This window comes from Mixophyes fleayi, chromosome 6, assembly GCF_038048845.1.
Source record: "Mixophyes fleayi isolate aMixFle1 chromosome 6, aMixFle1.hap1, whole genome shotgun sequence".
Classification (NCBI taxonomy): domain Eukaryota; kingdom Metazoa; phylum Chordata; class Amphibia; order Anura; family Limnodynastidae; genus Mixophyes; species Mixophyes fleayi.
This window is the reverse complement of record NC_134407.1, coordinates 216,737,106-216,757,860: the sequence shown is the minus strand read 5'-3', so window position 1 is coordinate 216,757,860 and position 20,755 is coordinate 216,737,106. Positions and strand designations below refer to the sequence as shown.

Sequence of the window (20,755 nt, the reverse complement as noted above, 5' to 3'; positions counted from 1 at the left end):
CTAAAAGAGATAAGAAACAAAACAACAAAAAGACACAATAAATTGACACGAAATAAGACACAGGAGACAAAAATCTGTTCTTATGTTTTTTTGTTGCTGAAAAGAGACATGATTCTATTTTTTGATAACTGGATAAGAGAAGTGCACCGGTCCTGGAAGTACTGCAATACCAGGTCAATGCGTGGAGTGGACAGAGCAAGCTCTTCTTCCATCTCCCTGTTCTAAAAATCCATTTAATATATGGCCCCCAGATAGGGGGCGTATCAGATATTAAACTGATAAGAACAGATTTTTTTTTTTTATTTAAAGCCTTGAGCTCGTCCCTTGTGCACGAAAAAAATGAGTAAATACCCAAAAAACATGCACAAGAGTTTTCGGTGCGTGGTCCTCCCTCCGGAGAGGAAGGACCCTGGTCCTCGACCCCCAGAACCAAAAAGGTCACTTAGGGGCCGGGGTCGTCTGACTCCCTTCGCCGCAAAGCTAGGGGAGCCTCTTAGCCCCTGGGATCCGCCGAAGCTTCACCCAGTGCTCGGTGTGCCGATTGGGTACGGCCCCAGCCGGGTGGCTGGGCGGGGTTGGACCCTCGTCGCCGCGAAGCTAGGAGGGCCCCATTAGTCCCTGGGATCTGCCGGAGCTTCACCCAGGACTCAAGCCGAGTGGGTACGGCCCCAGCCGGGTGGCTGGGCAGGGTTGGACCCTCGTCGCCGCGAAGCTAGGAGGGCCCCATTAGTCCCTGGGATCTGCCAGAGCTTCACCCAGGACTCAAGCCGAGTGGATACGGCCCCAGCCGGGTGGCTGGGCTAGTATGGGCCCCCTTGGCCTGCCACACTAGGGGACCCATTTTGCCCCTGAGATCCGCCGGAGCTTCACCCTGGGCCGGGTATAAAAATTTTCTTGCCCAGCCAAAAAGGTCCGGGCAAAGAATATAGCATTGCTTAGGAGAAAGAGGTCAGAAGTGCGTGGGTGCCAACAGAATCACGTTGTATCTATATTAAGGTCTCCTGACCCGTGATTTATGGCCCCCCGGGTTTCCAGTCCGGATGCACATTTGTCCCAGCCTTTCAAAGCTGCATTCCAGCCCTCTAGTTAAAGAGGCAAGTGCTGATCTGCCACAACTGCACTTGATCTTAGCCAAAAGGCCGAGAAGCGATAACCTGAAAAGGGACCCAGGAAAGCGCCCGCTTCTCAGGCTAGGCCTGACAACTGTAGGAGACAGCCACGCCACACGCCGTATACTTTCTTCAGCGGCGGCCCACAACACTCCATTGCTGCACATTCTAGGCCCGACTAGCCTGAAAAGCCTGACACCTTCACTGGGACCCTCTTTACACCTCTCTGTCTGCAAAGGCACGCACATGAGCCGAGGACTTTTCAAACGAGATGCCTGCAAAATTTGCATTAACTCCTCCCCTTGACCATAAGTGCAACGACGCCCGCTGATTAGTCGGCCTGCCGTTCCGTCCTCGTCTCCCCAGGCAATTAATCACACTGTCTGCCCAGCTTCTTTCGGAATATTCACAGCATGTCACAGAAACAGCACTTCAAGGTGCATCACAATTGTTTCTCGGGCCACCGGCAAGTAAATAGAAAAGGAAGCTGCATGCTGCAACAGCAGCAGGGTTCTAAAAGGTGTGTGTCATAATCCTCACTTGCCTTTATTATGTCACTGGGTCCACAAGAGGGAGACACACTACGTCAGATTAATAGTTTCATTCATTCGGAGATCCAATTGAATTTGCAAATCACAAGTTGCTCCATTAAAGGAATAATTGGATCAATTCAGTAATCCTTTTGGACAAAGAAAAGGGTCTTCTTATCTGCAAATGCTTGTTTGCTAAAAGAGATAAGAAACAAAACAACAAAAAGACACAATAAATTGACACGAAATAAGACACAGGAGACAAAAATCTGTTCTTATGTTTTTTTGTTGCTGAAAAGAGACATGATTCTATTTTTTGATAACTGGATAAGAGAAGTGCACCGGTCCTGGAAGTACTGCAATACCAGGTCAATGCGTGGAGTGGACAGAGCAAGCTCTTCTTCCATCTCCCTGTTCTAAAAATCCATTTAATATATGGCCCCCAGATAGGGGGCGTATCAGATATTAAACTGATAAGAACAGATACTACACTTGATCTTAGCCAAAAGGCCGAGAAGCGATAACCTGAAAAGGGACCCAGGAAAGCGCCCGCTTCTCAGGCTAGGCCTGACAACTGTAGGAGACAGCCACGCCACACGCCGTATACTTTCTTCAGCGGCGGCCCACAACACTCCATTGCTGCACATTCTAGGCCCGACTAGCCTGAAAAGCCTGACACCTTCACTGGGACCCTCTTTACACCTCTCTGTCTGCAAAGGCACGCACATGAGCCGAGGACTTTTCAAACGAGATGCCTGCAAAATTTGCATTAACTCCTCCCCTTGACCATAAGTGCAACGACGCCCGCTGATTAGTCGGCCTGCCGTTCCGTCCTCGTCTCCCCAGGCAATTAATCACACTGTCTGCCCAGCTTCTTTCGGAATATTCACAGCATGTCACAGAAACAGCACTTCAAGGTGCATCACAATTGTTTCTCGGGCCACCGGCAAGTAAATAGAAAAGGAAGCTGCATGCTGCAACAGCAGCAGGGTTCTAAAAGGTGTGTGTCATAATCCTCACTTGCCTTTATTATGTCACTGGGTCCACAAGAGGGAGACACACTACGTCAGATTAATAGTTTCATTCATTCGGAGATCCAATTGAATTTGCAAATCACAAGTTGCTCCATTAAAGGAATAATTGGATCAATTCAGTAATCCTTTTGGACAAAGAAAAGGGTCTTCTTATCTGCAAATGCTTGTTTGCTAAAAGAGATAAGAAACAAAACAACAAAAAGACACAATAAATTGACACGAAATAAGACACAGGAGACAAAAATCTGTTCTTATGTTTTTTTGTTGCTGAAAAGAGACATGATTCTATTTTTTGATAACTGGATAAGAGAAGTGCACCGGTCCTGGAAGTACTGCAATACCAGGTCAATGCGTGGAGTGGACAGAGCAAGCTCTTCTTCCATCTCCCTGTTCTAAAAATCCATTTAATATATGGCCCCCAGATAGGGGGCGTATCAGATATTAAACTGATAAGAACAGATACTACACTTGATCTTAGCCAAAAGGCCGAGAAGCGATAACCTGAAAAGGGACCCAGGAAAGCGCCCGCTTCTCAGGCTAGGCCTGACAACTGTAGGAGACAGCCACGCCACACGCCGTATACTTTCTTCAGCGGCGGCCCACAACACTCCATTGCTGCACATTCTAGGCCCGACTAGCCTGAAAAGCCTGACACCTTCACTGGGACCCTCTTTACACCTCTCTGTCTGCAAAGGCACGCACATGAGCCGAGGACTTTTCAAACGAGATGCCTGCAAAATTTGCATTAACTCCTCCCCTTGACCATAAGTGCAACGACGCCCGCTGATTAGTCGGCCTGCCGTTCCGTCCTCGTCTCCCCAGGCAATTAATCACACTGTCTGCCCAGCTTCTTTCGGAATATTCACAGCATGTCACAGAAACAGCACTTCAAGGTGCATCACAATTGTTTCTCGGGCCACCGGCAAGTAAATAGAAAAGGAAGCTGCATGCTGCAACAGCAGCAGGGTTCTAAAAGGTGTGTGTCATAATCCTCACTTGCCTTTATTATGTCACTGGGTCCACAAGAGGGAGACACACTACGTCAGATTAATAGTTTCATTCATTCGGAGATCCAATTGAATTTGCAAATCACAAGTTGCTCCATTAAAGGAATAATTGGATCAATTCAGTAATCCTTTTGGACAAAGAAAAGGGTCTTCTTATCTGCAAATGCTTGTTTGCTAAAAGAGATAAGAAACAAAACAACAAAAAGACACAATAAATTGACACGAAATAAGACACAGGAGACAAAAATCTGTTCTTATGTTTTTTTGTTGCTGAAAAGAGACATGATTCTATTTTTTGATAACTGGATAAGAGAAGTGCACCGGTCCTGGAAGTACTGCAATACCAGGTCAATGCGTGGAGTGGACAGAGCAAGCTCTTCTTCCATCTCCCTGTTCTAAAAATCCATTTAATATATGGCCCCCAGATAGGGGGCGTATCAGATATTAAACTGATAAGAACAGATACTACACTTGATCTTAGCCAAAAGGCCGAGAAGCGATAACCTGAAAAGGGACCCAGGAAAGCGCCCGCTTCTCAGGCTAGGCCTGACAACTGTAGGAGACAGCCACGCCACACGCCGTATACTTTCTTCAGCGGCGGCCCACAACACTCCATTGCTGCACATTCTAGGCCCGACTAGCCTGAAAAGCCTGACACCTTCACTGGGACCCTCTTTACACCTCTCTGTCTGCAAAGGCACGCACATGAGCCGAGGACTTTTCAAACGAGATGCCTGCAAAATTTGCATTAACTCCTCCCCTTGACCATAAGTGCAACGACGCCCGCTGATTAGTCGGCCTGCCGTTCCGTCCTCGTCTCCCCAGGCAATTAATCACACTGTCTGCCCAGCTTCTTTCGGAATATTCACAGCATGTCACAGAAACAGCACTTCAAGGTGCATCACAATTGTTTCTCGGGCCACCGGCAAGTAAATAGAAAAGGAAGCTGCATGCTGCAACAGCAGCAGGGTTCTAAAAGGTGTGTGTCATAATCCTCACTTGCCTTTATTATGTCACTGGGTCCACAAGAGGGAGACACACTACGTCAGATTAATAGTTTCATTCATTCGGAGATCCAATTGAATTTGCAAATCACAAGTTGCTCCATTAAAGGAATAATTGGATCAATTCAGTAATCCTTTTGGACAAAGAAAAGGGTCTTCTTATCTGCAAATGCTTGTTTGCTAAAAGAGATAAGAAACAAAACAACAAAAAGACACAATAAATTGACACGAAATAAGACACAGGAGACAAAAATCTGTTCTTATGTTTTTTTGTTGCTGAAAAGAGACATGATTCTATTTTTTGATAACTGGATAAGAGAAGTGCACCGGTCCTGGAAGTACTGCAATACCAGGTCAATGCGTGGAGTGGACAGAGCAAGCTCTTCTTCCATCTCCCTGTTCTAAAAATCCATTTAATATATGGCCCCCAGATAGGGGGCGTATCAGATATTAAACTGATAAGAACAGATACTACACTTGATCTTAGCCAAAAGGCCGAGAAGCGATAACCTGAAAAGGGACCCAGGAAAGCGCCCGCTTCTCAGGCTAGGCCTGACAACTGTAGGAGACAGCCACGCCACACGCCGTATACTTTCTTCAGCGGCGGCCCACAACACTCCATTGCTGCACATTCTAGGCCCGACTAGCCTGAAAAGCCTGACACCTTCACTGGGACCCTCTTTACACCTCTCTGTCTGCAAAGGCACGCACATGAGCCGAGGACTTTTCAAACGAGATGCCTGCAAAATTTGCATTAACTCCTCCCCTTGACCATAAGTGCAACGACGCCCGCTGATTAGTCGGCCTGCCGTTCCGTCCTCGTCTCCCCAGGCAATTAATCACACTGTCTGCCCAGCTTCTTTCGGAATATTCACAGCATGTCACAGAAACAGCACTTCAAGGTGCATCACAATTGTTTCTCGGGCCACCGGCAAGTAAATAGAAAAGGAAGCTGCATGCTGCAACAGCAGCAGGGTTCTAAAAGGTGTGTGTCATAATCCTCACTTGCCTTTATTATGTCACTGGGTCCACAAGAGGGAGACACACTACGTCAGATTAATAGTTTCATTCATTCGGAGATCCAATTGAATTTGCAAATCACAAGTTGCTCCATTAAAGGAATAATTGGATCAATTCAGTAATCCTTTTGGACAAAGAAAAGGGTCTTCTTATCTGCAAATGCTTGTTTGCTAAAAGAGATAAGAAACAAAACAACAAAAAGACACAATAAATTGACACGAAATAAGACACAGGAGACAAAAATCTGTTCTTATGTTTTTTTGTTGCTGAAAAGAGACATGATTCTATTTTTTGATAACTGGATAAGAGAAGTGCACCGGTCCTGGAAGTACTGCAATACCAGGTCAATGCGTGGAGTGGACAGAGCAAGCTCTTCTTCCATCTCCCTGTTCTAAAAATCCATTTAATATATGGCCCCCAGATAGGGGGCGTATCAGATATTAAACTGATAAGAACAGATACTACACTTGATCTTAGCCAAAAGGCCGAGAAGCGATAACCTGAAAAGGGACCCAGGAAAGCGCCCGCTTCTCAGGCTAGGCCTGACAACTGTAGGAGACAGCCACGCCACACGCCGTATACTTTCTTCAGCGGCGGCCCACAACACTCCATTGCTGCACATTCTAGGCCCGACTAGCCTGAAAAGCCTGACACCTTCACTGGGACCCTCTTTACACCTCTCTGTCTGCAAAGGCACGCACATGAGCCGAGGACTTTTCAAACGAGATGCCTGCAAAATTTGCATTAACTCCTCCCCTTGACCATAAGTGCAACGACGCCCGCTGATTAGTCGGCCTGCCGTTCCGTCCTCGTCTCCCCAGGCAATTAATCACACTGTCTGCCCAGCTTCTTTCGGAATATTCACAGCATGTCACAGAAACAGCACTTCAAGGTGCATCACAATTGTTTCTCGGGCCACCGGCAAGTAAATAGAAAAGGAAGCTGCATGCTGCAACAGCAGCAGGGTTCTAAAAGGTGTGTGTCATAATCCTCACTTGCCTTTATTATGTCACTGGGTCCACAAGAGGGAGACACACTACGTCAGATTAATAGTTTCATTCATTCGGAGATCCAATTGAATTTGCAAATCACAAGTTGCTCCATTAAAGGAATAATTGGATCAATTCAGTAATCCTTTTGGACAAAGAAAAGGGTCTTCTTATCTGCAAATGCTTGTTTGCTAAAAGAGATAAGAAACAAAACAACAAAAAGACACAATAAATTGACACGAAATAAGACACAGGAGACAAAAATCTGTTCTTATGTTTTTTTGTTGCTGAAAAGAGACATGATTCTATTTTTTGATAACTGGATAAGAGAAGTGCACCGGTCCTGGAAGTACTGCAATACCAGGTCAATGCGTGGAGTGGACAGAGCAAGCTCTTCTTCCATCTCCCTGTTCTAAAAATCCATTTAATATATGGCCCCCAGATAGGGGGCGTATCAGATATTAAACTGATAAGAACAGATACTACACTTGATCTTAGCCAAAAGGCCGAGAAGCGATAACCTGAAAAGGGACCCAGGAAAGCGCCCGCTTCTCAGGCTAGGCCTGACAACTGTAGGAGACAGCCACGCCACACGCCGTATACTTTCTTCAGCGGCGGCCCACAACACTCCATTGCTGCACATTCTAGGCCCGACTAGCCTGAAAAGCCTGACACCTTCACTGGGACCCTCTTTACACCTCTCTGTCTGCAAAGGCACGCACATGAGCCGAGGACTTTTCAAACGAGATGCCTGCAAAATTTGCATTAACTCCTCCCCTTGACCATAAGTGCAACGACGCCCGCTGATTAGTCGGCCTGCCGTTCCGTCCTCGTCTCCCCAGGCAATTAATCACACTGTCTGCCCAGCTTCTTTCGGAATATTCACAGCATGTCACAGAAACAGCACTTCAAGGTGCATCACAATTGTTTCTCGGGCCACCGGCAAGTAAATAGAAAAGGAAGCTGCATGCTGCAACAGCAGCAGGGTTCTAAAAGGTGTGTGTCATAATCCTCACTTGCCTTTATTATGTCACTGGGTCCACAAGAGGGAGACACACTACGTCAGATTAATAGTTTCATTCATTCGGAGATCCAATTGAATTTGCAAATCACAAGTTGCTCCATTAAAGGAATAATTGGATCAATTCAGTAATCCTTTTGGACAAAGAAAAGGGTCTTCTTATCTGCAAATGCTTGTTTGCTAAAAGAGATAAGAAACAAAACAACAAAAAGACACAATAAATTGACACGAAATAAGACACAGGAGACAAAAATCTGTTCTTATGTTTTTTTGTTGCTGAAAAGAGACATGATTCTATTTTTTGATAACTGGATAAGAGAAGTGCACCGGTCCTGGAAGTACTGCAATACCAGGTCAATGCGTGGAGTGGACAGAGCAAGCTCTTCTTCCATCTCCCTGTTCTAAAAATCCATTTAATATATGGCCCCCAGATAGGGGGCGTATCAGATATTAAACTGATAAGAACAGATTTTTTTTTGATTGAAAAAGTAGCTTTATTTTGTATAAAGTACAAAAAACACAGTTCATACATTTCATTCAAGTGTACGCAGTACACCGTAAGACATGATCATGCATACGTTTTAGTGCAATACAGGGCATAAAGTACAAGACATGACATCCTACACTATATACATCAAGTACTGCACTAACCATTCAAACTTTACAGTGTATTACAGTGCAATAAAATAACATTGGGTGTGAGGGGGAGGTAGGTGAGAGGGGTAGGGTGATGGAGTCACGAGCAAAAAGTTTTTTATTGAGGACAGACACAAAGGGAAGGGTGCATAAATAGACATGACATTCAATAATACTTCATGCTGTGAAGGGGAATGGGTTGGAGGGGGAGAGGGAGGGGAGCACAAACCAAAGTTTTTTATTGAAAATAGACACAATGGGGAGGAGGAGAAGAGGAGACAACAATCAATCAATTACAATCAATCGTCGTCTTCATCTTCCTCAGGACTGTCAAGGGTGTTATAGTCTCTTAACAGGCTATGGATAAGCCTGCGACAGTCCTGGATGGTCATCTTCTCCCGCTTCAAGATGAGGCGGTTCCTGGCAAGCCACATAGCGTCCTTAAAACAGTTCATAAGGCGCCAGGCCTCCTGGATTGCCTCAACGGTGTGAGTCCCAGGAAATAATCCATAAAATACCGAATGGTATGAGAGGCAAGTCCTGGGCACACTGTCCTTAAGTTCATGTTCCAGGGCATCCAACAATGCCTGTGCAGTGGGACAGTCCCAAAAGATATGTTGAGCAGTCTCCCTCTTGGTAATACAAAAGGGGCAGTGAACATATCTGCACAGGTTTCGGGAGTGCATAAATGTCCTGAGAGGCAAACCCCCCTGAATGGCCATCCATGCAATGTCCTTATGTCCATTAGTCAGTCTCTTAGAGGCCACATTCTCCCAAACATGTTTGGCCGTGGCCACAGGGAGCCCTGGAACAGACTCCATAATGTCCTTAGCTCTGATGAGCTTGTGGATAGTTTTAGGTTTCCACAAGTCTGGTTTAAGTCCCTCCAGATGGTGCTCCCTCACAAATTGTCCAACATCCAGGTAAAACCAAGGTGTAGTCCAGTTGTAAGGGAAGGAGCTGTCCCACTTGTCCCAACCAAGTTTCCTCCAAAGAGGAAGAAGGAAAAAGCGTGACATGGACTTCCCAGCAGAGCAAACGTTCTTTTCAAGGAGTGTCCTGCGGATACAGTTGCAAACAAAGAAGGCCCGCAGCATGGTGGGGATATCAGGGATCCCTTTCCCACCTTTGTGGGGCTCCTTGTACATAACAGACCGCTTCACTCTGTCCATTTTGGAGCCCCAGATGAAGTGAAAGACTGTCCTCGTGATGGTCTTACAGACGGCAGCAAGAGGTGGCCAAGCTTGGGCCGTGTACTGAAGAACGGGAAGAATCTCATTGCGCAGTACCAGTGCTTTCCCTTCGATGGTAAGAAGTCTGAGGCTCCACAGTCCAATCTTTTGCCGGACTATTGCCAGTCTCTCTTCCCAGCACTTCAGGGCCGCCTCCTCTCCACCGAACCAAACTCCAAGAATTTTGATGAAGTCCGGCTTGATTGTGAAGGGGAATGCAGCGGGGGATGACAGGTGCCACTGACCAAACAGCATTGCCTCTGACTTCCCGCAGTTGACTTTTGCCCCTGAAGCTTGGCCGAAGTTGTTGCAGGTCTGGACGAGTGCTGCCACCGAACGCTGATCAGCGCAGAAGACAGTGACGTCGTCCATGTAGAGCGAACACTTGGCCTCTAGTCGGTCTGGACCCGGTGCGGTGATCCCTCTGATCTCTGGGTTTCGCCTGATGGACATCGCAAAGAGCTCTATACAACAGACAAAAAGGAGAGGTGAAAGAGGGCAGCCTTGTCTGACCCCAGACAGTACAGAGAAGGGGTCAGTCTTCCAGCCGTTCACCAACACCGAGCTGTAAATATCAAGGTACATCAGGTTAACATAAGAACAAAACATATCACCCAATCCAAACCTGCACAGAACCTTACGCATAAAACCATGAGAGACACGATCAAAGGCCTTCTCCTGATCAAGACTGACCAGGGCCACGTGTGCATGGCGGTCTTTGATATAATGAACCGTGTCCCTCAGCAGCGCAAGGCTGTCTGCAATCCTTCTCCCAGGAATGCCACAAGTCTGATCAGGATGAACAATTCGCCCAATGACAACCTTTAGCCTGTTGGCTAGTACCTTGGCCAAAATCTTGTAGTCCACGTTCAGGAGGGAGATGGGCCTCCAATTTTTGAGGTCACATCTCTCTCCCTTGCGCTTGTACAAAATCGTGATCAAGCCCTCTCTCAGAGTAGGAGGCATCCTGCCCTCCACCACCATCTCCTCATACAGCTCTAGCAGGTCCGGGCCAATGAGGTCCCACAGCGCTACATAGAGCTCGGCTGGGAGGCCATCACTGCCCGGGGTCCTGCCCGGCCTAAAGGATTTAGCGGCAGAGTGCAGCTCCCCCAAGGTGAGGGGGGCATCCATAGCTGCCCTACCTGTAGGATCAATAGGGTTAGTGATACCTGACAGGAAAGATTCAGCTGCGTCGTCGTCTGTAGTCTTAGGGGAGTAGAGTTTGCCGTAGTAGTCTGAGACGACTCCCATGACGCCCTCCTTCCCCCTCCTGGGGGTGCCAGACTCGTCCCGCAGCTCAGTCAGGGGCGTGTGCCCGGAGTGGAGTTTTCTGAAAAAGAAAGAATTACATTTCTCACCCTTCTCCAGATTCTCCACCTTGGAACGGAAGACGATGCGATTGGCCTCTTCCTCGAAGTGCCTTTTCAGGCCCCCTTTGGCCTCAGCCAGATCATCCTTCACATCCCAGCCGCAGAGTTGGAGATCCAGCAGGGACTGCAGCTGACGCTGAAGTCTCCTGAAGTTCCTCTTCCTCTCACACGCCTGTTGGCGGCCTTTAGCCTGAAAGAAACTGCGAAACTTGCCCTTGACATACTCCCACCAGTTAGACATACAGTCAAAATACATTTTGTCATTTTTCCACATTACATAGGCATCCCTCAGCTCAACCATCACCTCTTCCTTTCCCAGCAGAGCGCAGTTCAGCTTCCAAGAGCCAGGGCCGGGAGGGAACCCGTGACCCAGAACACCTTCAAAGAGAATGGCCCTATGATCAGAGAAAAAGCAGGGAACCATGACATGCCTGTTTTGTCTTACCGCTCTCGATGTAAACACAAAGTCAATCCGGGAACGCACTGAGCCATCGGGGCGGCTCCAAGTATAATTCACAGAGCCGGCCCCCATAGATCCCACTGCATCCCGCAAGGATGCTTCGGCTACCATCTCCTGCAACAACCTGGAAGAAACATCAAGTTTAGCATTAGTACAAGAACTCCTACCATCTTCCTCTATAGGACAGTTAAAGTCCCCAGCCATCACTACCGCCCTGGTGGTTGCGAGCTGGGCCCGCAGGGTCTGGAAAAGCTCCAAACGCTCATTCTTACCCGGGGATGCATACACACAGATAAGCCTGATAGGCTCACCCGCCCAGGAGCCATCTACGATAAGCAATCTGCCGCAGACAAACTCCTGAACGGAATCTAATGTGAAGAGGCTTCCCCTGATAAGAATGGCGACCCCTGCAGACTTACAGTCACTCCCCCCAGACCAATAGGAGGGCCCGTGAGACCACTGCCTCCCCAGATGCCTGTAGGAACTAGAGAAAGGTAGAGAACATTCCTGCAACATGTAAACATCACATTTCTGACTGTCAAGAAAGGTAAACACAGACTGACGTCTAATCTTATCCTTCACACTCCTCACATTAATGGTAAAAAGGGAAAAGTTAGCCATTAGTTGGGAGAAAAAAGAGAGTTAGCACAGTCAATACATCAGTTACCCTCCTTGTCCGGTGGGACTTGGTCCGGTCTGCCCGTGTCCCCTTCGGGTGGGAGCAGACCTTTCTCCTCTAGCTGGTCGAATAGGCAGATTTGGGGCAGTTGTAGGAATTCTTCCTCCTCCTGCTCAGAATCCAGCAGCTCATCCACCATCTCTACCAGGGCCCCCTCTGACGGGAGAGGGTCCTCTTCCAGCTCGATTGCCTTTTTCTTGGAAGGGTCAGAGTCGCCAGCTGGGCTGTCCAGCTCTTTCCGCTTCCTTCTTTGTTTGTTCTCATCACCTGCAGACACAAGAGGGAGGAGGGGGGGGAAATCCTCCAGGGAAAGGGAGGGAGCTGCAGTAGCGGTGGAGGGGGTTAGTGCTACTGCAGGGGGGGGGGGTGTTGTGACAGCGGGGAGGGAGGGGGGTGCTGTCACAACAGGGGTGGGAGATATCTTACCAGCTCTTGGCTGCGGTGTGGGCTTCTGTTGCTTCCTCTGGGCTGGCTTGGGCTGCAGGGCAGGGGCAGGTCCGCTTTCCGGCAGTCCAATCCCGGCAGCTGCAGCGTAGGATCTGGCCCTCTGGGGGCAGTCCCTGTAGATGTGGCTGGCCAGGCCGCAGAGGTTGCAGGACAATTTTCTTGGGCAATCCTTGGACTCGTGCCCCGCCACCTTGCAGTTCCTGCAGGCTGAGACCTTGCAGCTTCTCGCCATGTGGTCAGCTTCCCCGCATTTTCTGCAGTTCCTCGGCTGATCGGCATAGTGGAGGAGGCCGGCAGAGCCGCCCAGGGCAAAGCTTGATGGCAGGTGTTGGAGTCCGTCAGTTGCCGTGCTGTCTTTCCTCAGTCTGATGATAATGGACCACTTGCCTGTCCAGAAGCCGTTGACATCCAGGATCTTGGAGGGGTCCTTGACCACGGAGCAGAAGCGGCTCAGGAAGGTAGCGATGTCCTTACCAGGGGTGTGAGGATTTCTCATGGAGACCGTGACTCTTCTCTCCTCTCTCTGGATGGGGCAGTTCCCCACGAAGCGGGAGAAGGGAGACTCCGGTCTCGCAGTCTTCACTGCCTCCCAGTACCTCTTGCAGATGGCAATGGAGGCGAAGGTGATGTACCATATCCCTTTCAGGTAATTCTGCACGCTGAGGGTTTCAGCCTTGGAGAAGCCCTGGTCCAGGATCATCTTCTTGCCGAAGGTCTCGGCCGTCATGTCTGGGACCCTTCCTTCCACTTCCTTCAGCTTCAGGACCACGGTCTGCCTCATCCAGGGTTCCAGGGTGGGGGTCTTCTGGGGGGTGTCCTGGTTGGGCTGGCCTTGTCCGGCAGCAGGAGGGGCGGTGGAGGCAGAGGTTCCCGCCACGGGGAGAGGCTTCGGGGCGGTGTTCTTTCCTCCCTTCTTCCCAGGGGCAGGAGCAGGGGTGGAGGCAGGAGCTGGGGTAGCTGAGGCCATCGTCCTGGCTCTTCCTGGGGTAGAGAGGCTGGTCGTCCGGGGTGGAGGGAGCAGTGCAGATGTCCTCCCGCTGGGTAGAGAGGAGCAGGGGCTTCCGCTGAAGAGGAGGCGCTTCTTCCAGTGGAGCAGGGCCCGAGGAGAGGAGGGCTTCTTCAGCCGGAGGTGCTCCCGGCGTCTTCTTCCCGGCAGGCAGGGGGGGTCGGCAGCGCTTCTTCCCCGGGGTCGGTCTTCTTGCTCCTGGCCGGCTTTGATCGGGTAACACAAGTCTCAAACAGTTCCTCACCAGGGTTAGAGTGTGCTATCGGATGAGCCACACTCAGGTATGTCCTCTGGGTTTTGGGCAGGAGAGAGACAAGTGCACCATGCAGCAGAGTCTACATCAGCCCCTCACCAATGTTAGAGTGCGCTATCGGATGAGCCACACTCAGCATAACCTCCACCGGGTAGTTGGTAAGCTGATAAGAACAGATACTACACTTGATCTTAGCCAAAAGGCCGAGAAGCGATAACCCGAAAAGGGACCCAGGAAAGCGCCCGCTTCTCAGGCTAGGCCTGACAACTGTAGGAGACAGACGCACCACACACCGTATACTCTCTTCAGCGGCGGCGCACAACACTCCATTGCTGCACATTCTAGGCCCGACTAGCCTGAAAAGCCTGACACCTTCACTGGGACCCTCCTTACACCTCTCTGTCTGCAAAGGCACGCACATGAGCCGAGGACTTTTCAAACGAGATGCCTGCAGAATTTGCATTAACTCCTCCCCTTGACCATAAGTGCAGCGACGCCCGCTGATTAGTCAGCCTGCCGTTCCGTCCTCGTCTCCCCAGGCAATTAATCACACTGTCTGCCCAGCTTCTTTCGGAATATTCACAGCATGTCACAGAAACAGCACTTCAAGGTGCATCACAATTGTTTCTCGGGCCACCGGCAAGTAAATAGACAAGGAAGCTGCATGCTGCAACAGCAGGGTTCTAAAAGGTGTGTCATAATCCTCACTTGCCTTTATTATGTCACTGGGTCCACAAGAGGGAGACACACTACGTCAGATTGATAGTTCCATTCATTCGGAGATCCAATTGAATTAGCAAATCACAAGTTGCTCCATTAAAGAAATAATTGGATCAATGCAGTAATCCTTTTGGGCAAAGAAAAGGGTCTTCTTATCTGCAAATGCTTGTTTGCTAAAAGATAAGAAACAAAACAACAAAAAGACACAATAAATTGACACGAAATAAGACACAGGAGACAAAAATCTGTTCTTAGGGATTTTTGTAGCTGAAAAGAGACATGATTCTATTTTTTGATAACTGGATAAGAGAAGTGCACCGGTCCTGGAAGTACTGCAATACCAGGTCAATGCGTGGAGTGGACAGAGCAAGCTCTTCTTCCATCTCCCTGTTCTAAAAATCCATTTAATATATGGCCCCCAGATAGGGGGCGTATCAGATATTAAACTGATAAGAACAGATACTACACTTGATCTTAGCCAAAAGGCCGAGAAGCGATAACCCGAAAAGGGACCCAGGAAAGCGCCCGCTTCTCAGGCTAGGCCTGACAACTGTAGGAGACAGACGCACCACACACCGTATACTCTCTTCAGCGGCGGCGCACAACACTCCATTGCTGCACATTCTAGGCCCGACTAGCCTGAAAAGCCTGACACCTTCACTGGGACCCTCCTTACACCTCTCTGTCTGCAAAGGCACGCACATGAGCCGAGGACTTTTCAAACGAGATGCCTGCAGAATTTGCATTAACTCCTCCCCTTGACCATAAGTGCAGCGACGCCCGCTGATTAGTCAGCCTGCCGTTCCGTCCTCGTCTCCCCAGGCAATTAATCACACTGTCTGCCCAGCTTCTTTCGGAATATTCACAGCATGTCACAGAAACAGCACTTCAAGGTGCATCACAATTGTTTCTCGGGCCACCGGCAAGTAAATAGACAAGGAAGCTGCATGCTGCAACAGCAGGGTTCTAAAAGGTGTGTCATAATCCTCACTTGCCTTTATTATGTCACTGGGTCCACAAGAGGGAGACACACTACGTCAGATTGATAGTTCCATTCATTCGGAGATCCAATTGAATTAGCAAATCACAAGTTGCTCCATTAAAGAAATAATTGGATCAATGCAGTAATCCTTTTGGGCAAAGAAAAGGGTCTTCTTATCTGCAAATGCTTGTTTGCTAAAAGATAAGAAACAAAACAACAAAAAGACACAATAAATTGACACGAAATAAGACACAGGAGACAAAAATCTGTTCTTAGGGATTTTTGTAGCTGAAAAGAGACATGATTCTATTTTTTGATAACTGGATAAGAGAAGTGCACCGGTCCTGGAAGTACTGCAATACCAGGTCAATGCGTGGAGTGGACAGAGCAAGCTCTTCTTCCATCTCCCTGTTCTAAAAATCCATTTAATATATGGCCCCCAGATAGGGGGCGTATCAGATATTAAACTGATAAGAACAGATACTACACTTGATCTTAGCCAAAAGGCCGAGAAGCGATAACCCGAAAAGGGACCCAGGAAAGCGCCCGCTTCTCAGGCTAGGCCTGACAACTGTAGGAGACAGACGCACCACACACCGTATACTCTCTTCAGCGGCGGCGCACAACACTCCATTGCTGCACATTCTAGGCCCGACTAGCCTGAAAAGCCTGACACCTTCACTGGGACCCTCCTTACACCTCTCTGTCTGCAAAGGCACGCACATGAGCCGAGGACTTTTCAAACGAGATGCCTGCAGAATTTGCATTAACTCCTCCCCTTGACCATAAGTGCAGCGACGCCCGCTGATTAGTCAGCCTGCCGTTCCGTCCTCGTCTCCCCAGGCAATTAATCACACTGTCTGCCCAGCTTCTTTCGGAATATTCACAGCATGTCACAGAAACAGCACTTCAAGGTGCATCACAATTGTTTCTCGGGCCACCGGCAAGTAAATAGACAAGGAAGCTGCATGCTGCAACAGCAGGGTTCTAAAAGGTGTGTCATAATCCTCACTTGCCTTTATTATGTCACTGGGTCCACAAGAGGGAGACACACTACGTCAGATTGATAGTTCCATTCATTCGGAGATCCAATTGAATTAGCAAATCACAAGTTGCTCCATTAAAGAAATAATTGGATCAATGCAGTAATCCTTTTGGGCAAAGAAAAGGGTCTTCTTATCTGCAAATGCTTGTTTGCTAAAAGATAAGAAACAAAACAACAAAAAGACACAATAAATTGACACGAAATAAGACACAGGAGACAAAAATCTGTTCTTAGGGATTTTTGTAGCTGAAAAGAGACATGATTCTATTTTTTGATAACTGGATAAGAGAAGTGCACCGGTCCTGGAAGTACTGCAATACCAGGTCAATGCGTGGAGTGGACAGAGCAAGCTCTTCTTCCATCTCCCTGTTCTAAAAATCCATTTAATATATGGCCCCCAGATAGGGGGCGTATCAGATATTAAACTGATAAGAACAGATACTACACTTGATCTTAGCCAAAAGGCCGAGAAGCGATAACCCGAAAAGGGACCCAGGAAAGCGCCCGCTTCTCAGGCTAGGCCTGACAACTGTAGGAGACAGACGCACCACACACCGTATACTCTCTTCAGCGGCGGCGCACAACACTCCATTGCTGCACATTCTAGGCCCGACTAGCCTGAAAAGCCTGACACCTTCACTGGGACCCTCCTTACACCTCTCTGTCTGCAAAGGCACGCACATGAGCCGAGGACTTTTCAAACGAGATGCCTGCAGAATTTGCATTAACTCCTCCCCTTGACCATAAGTGCAGCGACGCCCGCTGATTAGTCAGCCTGCCGTTCCGTCCTCGTCTCCCCAGGCAATTAATCACACTGTCTGCCCAGCTTCTTTCGGAATATTCACAGCATGTCACAGAAACAGCACTTCAAGGTGCATCACAATTGTTTCTCGGGCCACCGGCAAGTAAATAGACAAGGAAGCTGCATGCTGCAACAGCAGGGTTCTAAAAGGTGTGTCATAATCCTCACTTGCCTTTATTATGTCACTGGGTCCACAAGAGGGAGACACACTACGTCAGATTGATAGTTCCATTCATTCGGAGATCCAATTGAATTAGCAAATCACAAGTTGCTCCATTAAAGAAATAATTGGATCAATGCAGTAATCCTTTTGGGCAAAGAAAAGGGTCTTCTTATCTGCAAATGCTTGTTTGCTAAAAGATAAGAAACAAAACAACAAAAAGACACAATAAATTGACACGAAATAAGACACAGGAGACAAAAATCTGTTCTTAGGGATTTTTGTAGCTGAAAAGAGACATGATTCTATTTTTTGATAACTGGATAAGAGAAGTGCACCGGTCCTGGAAGTACTGCAATACCAGGTCAATGCGTGGAGTGGACAGAGCAAGCTCTTCTTCCATCTCCCTGTTCTAAAAATCCATTTAATATATGGCCCCCAGATAGGGGGCGTATCAGATATTAAACTGATAAGAACAGATACTACACTTGATCTTAGCCAAAAGGCCGAGAAGCGATAACCCGAAAAGGGACCCAGGAAAGCGCCCGCTTCTCAGGCTAGGCCTGACAACTGTAGGAGACAGACGCACCACACACCGTATACTCTCTTCAGCGGCGGCGCACAACACTCCATTGCTGCACATTCTAGGCCCGACTAGCCTGAAAAGCCTGACACCTTCACTGGGACCCTCCTTACACCTCTCTGTCTGCAAAGGCACGCACATGAGCCGAGGACTTTTCAAACGAGATGCCTGCAGAATTTGCATTAACTCCTCCCCTTGACCATAAGTGCAGCGACGCCCGCTGATTAGTCAGCCTGCCGTTCCGTCCTCGTCTCCCCAGGCAATTAATCACACTGTCTGCCCAGCTTCTTTCGGAATATTCACAGCATGTCACAGAAACAGCACTTCAAGGTGCATCACAATTGTTTCTCGGGCCACCGGCAAGTAAATAGACAAGGAAGCTGCATGCTGCAACAGCAGGGTTCTAAAAGGTGTGTCATAATCCTCACTTGCCTTTATTATGTCACTGGGTCCACAAGAGGGAGACACACTACGTCAGATTGATAGTTCCATTCATTCGGAGATCCAATTGAATTAGCAAATCACAAGTTGCTCCATTAAAGAAATAATTGGATCAATGCAGTAATCCTTTTGGGCAAAGAAAAGGGTCTTCTTATCTGCAAATGCTTGTTTGCTAAAAGATAAGAAACAAAACAACAAAAAGACACAATAAATTGACACGAAATAAGACACAGGAGACAAAAATCTGTTCTTAGGGATTTTTGTAGCTGAAAAGAGACATGATTCTATTTTTTGATAACTGGATAAGAGAAGTGCACCGGTCCTGGAAGTACTGCAATACCAGGTCAATGCGTGGAGTGGACAGAGCAAGCTCTTCTTCCATCTCCCTGTTCTAAAAATCCATTTAATATATGGCCCCCAGATAGGGGGCGTATCAGATATTAAACTGATAAGAACAGATACTACACTTGATCTTAGCCAAAAGGCCGAGAAGCGATAACCCGAAAAGGGACCCAGGAAAGCGCCCGCTTCTCAGGCTAGGCCTGACAACTGTAGGAGACAGACGCACCACACACCGTATACTCTCTTCAGCGGCGGCGCACAACACTCCATTGCTGCACATTCTAGGCCCGACTAGCCTGAAAAGCCTGACACCTTCACTGGGACCCTCCTTACACCTCTCTGTCTGCAAAGGCACGCACATGAGCCGAGGACTTTTCAAACGAGATGCCTGCAGAATTTGCATTAACTCCTCCCCTTGACCATAAGTGCAGCGACGCCCGCTGATTAGTCAGCCTGCCGTTCCGTCCTCGTCTCCCCAGGCAATTAATCACACTGTCTGCCCAGCTTCTTTCGGAATATTCACAGCATGTCACAGAAACAGCACTTCAAGGTGCATCACAATTGTTTCTCGGGCCACCGGCAAGTAAATAGACAAGGAAGCTGCATGCTGCAACAGCAGGGTTCTAAAAGGTGTGTCATAATCCTCACTTGCCTTTATTATGTCACTGGGTCCACAAGAGGGAGACACACTACGTCAGATTGATAGTTCCATTCATTCGGAGATCCAATTGAATTAGCAAATCACAAGTTGCTCCATTAAAGAAATAATTGGATCAATGCAGTAATCCTTTTGGGCAAAGAAAAGGGTCTTCTTATCTGCAAATGCTTGTTTGCTAAAAGATAAGAAACAAAACAACAAAAAGACACAATAAATTGACACGAAATAAGACACAGGAGACAAAAATCTGTTCTTAGGGATTTTTGTAGCTGAAAAGAGACATGATTCTATTTTTTGATAACTGGATAAGAGAAGTGCACCGGTCCTGGAAGTACTGCAATACCAGGTCAATGCGTGGAGTGGACAGAGCAAGCTCTTCTTCCATCTCCCTGTTCTAAAAATCCATTTAATATATGGCCCCCAGATAGGGGGCGTATCAGATATTAAACTGATAAGAACAGATACTACACTTGATCTTAGCCAAAAGGCCGAGAAGCGATAACCCGAAAAGGGACCCAGGAAAGCGCCCGCTTCTCAGGCTAGGCCTGACAACTGTAGGAGACAGACGCACCACACACCGTATACTCTCTTCAGCGGCGGCGCACAACACTCCATTGCTGCACATTCTAGGCCCGACTAGCCTGAAAAGCCTGACACCTTCACTGGGACCCTCCTTACACCTCTCTGTCTGCAAAGGCACGCACATGAGCCGAGGACTTTTCAAACGAGATGCCTGCAGAATTTGCATTAACTCCTCCCCTTGACCATAAGTGCAGCGACGCCCGCTGATTAGTCAGCCTGCCGTTCCGTCCTCGTCTCCCCAGGCAATTAATCACACTGTCTGCCCAGCTTCTTTCGGAATATTCACAGCATGTCACAGAAACAGCACTTCAAGGTGCATCACAATTGTTTCTCGGGCCACCGGCAAGTAAATAGACAAGGAAGCTGCATGCTGCAACAGCAGGGTTCTAAAAGGTGTGTCATAATCCTCACTTGCCTTTATTATGTCACTGGGTCCACAAGAGGGAGACACACTACGTCAGATTGATAGTTCCATTCATTCGGAGATCCAATTGAATTAGCAAATCACAAGTTGCTCCATTAAAGAAATAATTGGATCAATGCAGTAATCCTTTTGGGCAAAGAAAAGGGTCTTCTTATCTGCAAATGCTTGTTTGCTAAAAGATAAGAAACAAAACAACAAAAAGACACAATAAATTGA

General features: G+C 48.0%; 12 non-coding genes and 3 pseudogenes across 12 annotated transcripts; all 15 read right to left on the bottom strand.

The window, feature by feature from the left end:
* Positions 1-136: 136 nt before the first annotated feature.
* On the bottom strand, positions 137-341 carry LOC142095891 (U2 spliceosomal RNA; annotated as a pseudogene).
* A 1,629-nt stretch (positions 342-1,970) lies between these two features.
* On the bottom strand, positions 1,971-2,161 carry LOC142095719 (U2 spliceosomal RNA). The gene has a single exon (XR_012677904.1). It is a non-coding gene; the product is annotated as a U2 spliceosomal RNA (small nuclear RNA).
* An 819-nt stretch (positions 2,162-2,980) lies between these two features.
* LOC142095718 (U2 spliceosomal RNA) lies at positions 2,981-3,171 on the bottom strand. Its single transcript, XR_012677903.1, has one exon. It is a non-coding gene; the product is annotated as a U2 spliceosomal RNA (small nuclear RNA).
* An 819-nt stretch (positions 3,172-3,990) lies between these two features.
* On the bottom strand, positions 3,991-4,181 carry LOC142095716 (U2 spliceosomal RNA). The gene has a single exon (XR_012677902.1). It is a non-coding gene; the product is annotated as a U2 spliceosomal RNA (small nuclear RNA).
* Positions 4,182-5,000: 819 nt separating this feature from the next.
* Positions 5,001-5,191, bottom strand: LOC142095715 (U2 spliceosomal RNA). The gene has a single exon (XR_012677901.1). It is a non-coding gene; the product is annotated as a U2 spliceosomal RNA (small nuclear RNA).
* An 819-nt stretch (positions 5,192-6,010) lies between these two features.
* LOC142095714 (U2 spliceosomal RNA) lies at positions 6,011-6,201 on the bottom strand. The gene has a single exon (XR_012677900.1). It is a non-coding gene; the product is annotated as a U2 spliceosomal RNA (small nuclear RNA).
* An 819-nt stretch (positions 6,202-7,020) lies between these two features.
* Positions 7,021-7,211, bottom strand: LOC142095713 (U2 spliceosomal RNA). Its single transcript, XR_012677899.1, has one exon. It is a non-coding gene; the product is annotated as a U2 spliceosomal RNA (small nuclear RNA).
* An 819-nt stretch (positions 7,212-8,030) lies between these two features.
* Positions 8,031-8,206, bottom strand: LOC142095873 (U2 spliceosomal RNA; annotated as a pseudogene).
* Positions 8,207-13,858: 5,652 nt separating this feature from the next.
* Positions 13,859-14,015, bottom strand: LOC142095949 (U2 spliceosomal RNA; annotated as a pseudogene).
* An 812-nt stretch (positions 14,016-14,827) lies between these two features.
* Positions 14,828-15,018, bottom strand: LOC142095712 (U2 spliceosomal RNA). Its single transcript, XR_012677898.1, has one exon. It is a non-coding gene; the product is annotated as a U2 spliceosomal RNA (small nuclear RNA).
* Positions 15,019-15,830: 812 nt separating this feature from the next.
* Positions 15,831-16,021, bottom strand: LOC142095711 (U2 spliceosomal RNA). Its single transcript, XR_012677897.1, has one exon. It is a non-coding gene; the product is annotated as a U2 spliceosomal RNA (small nuclear RNA).
* Positions 16,022-16,833: 812 nt separating this feature from the next.
* On the bottom strand, positions 16,834-17,024 carry LOC142095710 (U2 spliceosomal RNA). Its single transcript, XR_012677896.1, has one exon. It is a non-coding gene; the product is annotated as a U2 spliceosomal RNA (small nuclear RNA).
* An 812-nt stretch (positions 17,025-17,836) lies between these two features.
* On the bottom strand, positions 17,837-18,027 carry LOC142095709 (U2 spliceosomal RNA). The gene has a single exon (XR_012677895.1). It is a non-coding gene; the product is annotated as a U2 spliceosomal RNA (small nuclear RNA).
* An 812-nt stretch (positions 18,028-18,839) lies between these two features.
* On the bottom strand, positions 18,840-19,030 carry LOC142095708 (U2 spliceosomal RNA). The gene has a single exon (XR_012677894.1). It is a non-coding gene; the product is annotated as a U2 spliceosomal RNA (small nuclear RNA).
* Positions 19,031-19,842: 812 nt separating this feature from the next.
* LOC142095707 (U2 spliceosomal RNA) lies at positions 19,843-20,033 on the bottom strand. The gene has a single exon (XR_012677893.1). It is a non-coding gene; the product is annotated as a U2 spliceosomal RNA (small nuclear RNA).
* Positions 20,034-20,755: the final 722 nt, after the last annotated feature.